Source organism: Helianthus annuus, chromosome 13, assembly GCF_002127325.2.
Source record: "Helianthus annuus cultivar XRQ/B chromosome 13, HanXRQr2.0-SUNRISE, whole genome shotgun sequence".
NCBI classification, from domain to species: domain Eukaryota; kingdom Viridiplantae; phylum Streptophyta; class Magnoliopsida; order Asterales; family Asteraceae; genus Helianthus; species Helianthus annuus.
Genome location: NC_035445.2, coordinates 39,396,430 through 39,401,582, shown reverse-complemented (window position 1 = coordinate 39,401,582; position 5,153 = coordinate 39,396,430).

The window sequence follows — 5,153 nt, the reverse complement described above, 5'->3', positions numbered from 1 at the left end:
ACCTGGCGCAGAATATGAAAAGATGGACTTGGTTGGTGAAAGATCGTAGGGCTCCGTTTCAAGCAACAACATTTACGGCAACAGTCAGGGCAACATCAAGGTACTCGTAGGTGTAGCCAATAGTATGGAAACGTAGGTGACATCGGCAAGGGTTGACTGTGTTAAGACAAGATTTCAACAACCAAGGGAACAATGACAGCATTAGGAATCAACATGACCGTAACAACACTAGAAATGATGCTCGTGGAAGGGCATCTAGGATTGGCATGGACGACGACATGATTATGGTAACATAATAGCTTGTATGGGTAGCTAATTGCTTCGTCTCTATTCTGCTTAACCCTAAGGTTCCTTGAAACCGAACTTGGTGTGAAATCGGCTGATGGCAAGTCCACTGAAGCCTCGTATGATCGTGGGATGCCAACTCGACCTTGTGGGACAAGTGTTCGACATCAACCTTCTTTCTACTATCTTGGATGGTTTCGACGCAATAGTTAGTGTGTACTGATTATCCAGAACTTAGCAAGGTGACAGTCAAGAACCGTTTGCCTCGACCATGTATTGACAACCTGTTGACCAGCTGCGAGGGTCAAGATCCTATCCGAAGATTGATTAACGAACGAACTAACATCGGACGGAAGTCCAAGGGGAGGATGTTCTTAAAACGGCATATTGAACGCGATGTGGTCATCTCCAGGGGATACAGGAAGAATTATTCCATGATCTTTTGGGATAAACAACACACCAGCAGCTTTATGGATCACATGAACCGACCGTGTTTATTGAGGACGCCTTGAATCATTTCCAGGAGAAAGGAACACCATGGGCGGCAATTGCATCCTATCTTAGAGCTCCCGAGGGAGGAGCCACTACACGCGAAGTCTCGTTAGGAGTAACTTCTGGATTCGAGAGGTGCATACTCTTTATGGTCACGTAGTCAACGAAGAGGGGATATGCAGATCTGATTAAAGATCTATTTCACTAGATATTGATCGGCACCAAATAGTCCATCGGGGATATAGTAACTTCTTGGTCCAGCTAGATACTATCGTAGATTCATCACAGGATTTACTATCGTACGAATGATCTAGTAGTATATCATGACGATTCAAAGCAGAGACCCAGTTACATGCCAATGCGGCACGAGAAGGTGACGGTTTACGTAGTGGATTTACAGGAAGAATTGCACGAGTCATGACCTGCGATAGAAGCCATGGACCTTCGAATTGAGATGGAGGCATTACTTGGACGGTACCAATTGCACCATTTAGACCGATCACAAGGGCCTCCCATGTTCCCTGGTTACGAGAGAGTTAAATCAGTTAATGGCATCGCTGGATGGAACTTTTGAATGAATACGACCCTGAAACCTGGACGTGCACGAGCTTTGCAGCTCGCTATCCACTCTAACATACCTGGTCAGATTCACCTTGTTCAAACTGAAGAACTGAAGGAAGAGAGTTCACAAGATTGACCCATGCCGGGCATGGGGAAGCAACCTTTGGCAGGTTGGACGATATTCGCTACTTCATGGAGCGAATATGGACCTCACTATACAGCAACCTTAGGGAACTGGTGTAGGCAAAGCACACGGGTTTCGATATCCTATTCATTTGAGTTTTGATAGGATGAATTAAAACCTGAAGACCATGTACGGATGATCGGGCCTGAAGGCCCACATAACAACGCATGAGAACGATGTCTGACTTGTGGGAAAGTCAAGGTGGGATATTAGCAATCAGAAACACATATATGCAAAATGAGGACAGACTGCCATGGATTTTGTCACTATTCTACTTACAACTCGAAATGGAAACATTATCACCTGGGTAATCATTGATGGACTCAAGTTACCAGCACACTTTCTTGCAATCAAGGAAACTGACGAGTCTTCACAGCTGTGAATGTTCCTCTGAGAGAGGCGGCTTTTAGGCACGAGGTGCCAACTCCTATTACCTCTGATTTTGATTTACGCTTGATTTATGACGGGCAACGCACAACACCCGTGGCTCATGTCTAGACATGAGCATTGGACAAACGGTCAAAGTAAACGAACTACCTTGACACTCGAACACATGCGGCAAGCATGTGTGTGACTGACCTTAGTAGATTGGAAGGACACTTACTTTGGTTGAGTTCTACTGTAACAGATACCATTCTGGTATTCGGACAATTCTGTTTGAGGCATTGCATGGACAGTAACACTAATCTCCTTGTTGGATTAAGGTGGGTGACAACCTAATCACAGTTCAGGACTTGTACTCGAAACTCTAGGGAAGATTGCTTGGATCGGAAATCGTTGGCGGCAACGCGTGACCGCCAGGAAAGTTGATAAACTTAGGAAACTCTGGGCGTTCGCTATAGGCGAGCGTATCATGTTGAAAGTCTCACCCTGGGAGGGTGTGGTACGCTGGGAAGCGTGGCAAGCTTAATTTTTGTTACGTTGGGTCATTCAGAATTCTGGGAAGAATCGGTAACGTGACCTACAAACTCGAGTTACCTGATGAATTGGGTAACGTGCGCGATGTCATTTATGTCTCGAATTTAAGGAAGCGTTTATCCAAGGAAACACGTGTGATACCCTTATTAACGCCTAAGGTTAACGACAATATTGAAATCATGGATCGGGAAGTTAAGGTAACTTGACATAGCCAAAGTCCGGTCGTAAGAGTTTGTTGGAACTTAGTACGTGAACTGAAGTCCTTGTGGTAACGTAATAATCAAGGGAGCTGTAATATCTCCAGTTGTTCGAACGGTTGAATCAACTCCTAATATTATTGAGGAATTTTGGGACGAAATTCCCTTTCAAGTTGGGGATGATGTGGCACCTGCAGAAAATCCACAGTCATCCTGACCTAACATCTTGCTGTTGTGGGATTGCTAGTCAAATTTCAGGACGAAATTTCTTTCATGTTGGGGATGATGTGACAACCCGAGCTTTCAAGGCCTTTCCCCGACACGTTACTTGTTTCACACTACCTTTTCATAAGTGTTTGTGTTGTAACTTGTGCATGTTGAATGAACTGTTGAACTAGCATGGGCCGCCAAAAATGCAATCAGTTGCATTAATCACCTTGAACCATGGACCAAAATGTGTAATTGGGCCGATCACTTTAGTGGACAAATAATATTCTAAAGCCACACTTTGTCAATGCAACATTAATTGAATTAACTTTCAAACTCATGGATTAAAGCTATTGGACCAATCATGTTGTGGGCTGACACATATTGAATGCAATCTGATAAGTTTCACGTGATTTACTTTGAGTATGATGAATCTGACAATAGGGCAATCAAGATAAACTTAATTGGGCCGCCACCACTTGTAATTGAACTCAGCCCAACCTCATCCTTTCCTTTATGTATACGTAAATTAAATGTTTCAACATACAACTTGTTGCAAACCCTATACCCCTAAGCAAGTGATGGCAGTAAACCCCCCCCCCCCCATCGAGGCAGCATCTCTTTCAGTCGACCCCTTTGGCTAGTAGGTTCGTATCTGTTTTAAATTCTTAATTGTTTGATCTTGTTATGTGTTTAACAAAAATTGTATATGTATGTTCTATAGAAACATGATTTGATGCTATGTACAAGGTGTATAATTATTAAGATAGGATCATGAGAAACTCAACGGATGACTAGAGTGTTAAAAGAATGATATAAATCTAATAAGTGTAATCGACTGTAACATGATTTGGTGTAGAGTATTATATAAATGTTTGCTAACTTTGATTATAATAAGAGGTCTAGATTGGTTAATTATAAACATATATGGAATTGTATGATGGATAATTAACAAAACTGTTTGGTTCTTTCATAAGTTGTGTTGATTCGATTCGAGTAATGAGCATGCATTAAGGATTCAATAATAATTAGGGATTATTAGTGGGCCTCGAGAGATGTGAAATCATGATTAATATTTAATTTGGATGTCCATGAAATTGTTAACTGATAACTTGTTATTATTTGAAATTAAGAGTGCAAGTTGATGGTTCTTTTAGAAACTGTATGTGCTTGTTTGAACGTTGCTCTTAATAAAAAAACAGATGATAGGGACTAATGGACTGAAATCTTGCAATGGTTTGATCAGTTTTGGGGTGTGTACTAGTTGTTAATTATTGTTACTTAAATCAACTAATGAATGATGAAAACATGGGTGCCGTACACTTTATTCAGGTTGCATATCTACGTGGCTCGGGTATTCACCTGGGCCATGTATTGAGCATGTGGGTCACACACTTAAGTTGGCCTATTAATTTTGGGCCGCGCACACACCGGACTAAACGTGCAACTGGATTGCACACAAACAAACTTGGGCCGCACACCTTTCATTGGGTCACACAAGGGAGGTGTGCCCCACAGTTAGACAAATCGCTCAAATGAATTGGGCCGCACCCCGTGTGGGCCTGACCAGGCAGTCGGGCTTTGCACCGGGCCAAGTCGATTGGGCCATGCCTGTTCACGAAACCGGGTCGCCCACTCTATTGAAACTGTGTACTTGAATTGTGATTATGTGATGCCGAATGTGATGTATTGGATATGTAATGACTCAAGTGTTAAATAAGAAACATCTAAATATGTTATGATTAATACATGACTCCTAGGTGCTATGTGTTATGTAATTGTGTATGTGACAATACTTGAATACGAGCCTAATGTTAAATGGAATCAATAATAGGGCGTGGTTGGTCTTAATAACTAAAACAAGTGAACCACTTTGTCGAGCAATCCAAGGTGAGTTCATCTCTCTTGAGCATGCATCCCGGTGGTTGGGACAGTTTTTGGGTATCCCAGGAGGGGATAGGTTTTGGGAAACTTGTTTGGGTATTCCTGAAAGGAATACGTCTTATTATAAATCGGTTATGTTGGATAATATACTCATCCTATCACCATTAAAGTCCCTCCGTGTTGTTTAGTTACCTGAGAGGTAACATGGTATTAGTTAGTAGCGCTACTTAGGTTTGGCAACCTCACCCCGTACCTGGGAGGACGGGTGTTGAACTAATGACCTAGTCATAACCAATGCTTTGATAGGAGCATTGGAGAAAGGGCAATGTAAATCAGAAGCCGTCTTGTATTCGGGGTATTATCAACATTTAAAATCAATGGATTCACTAAACACTTGGTAACCAACGTTTTCGTAAAACAATGAA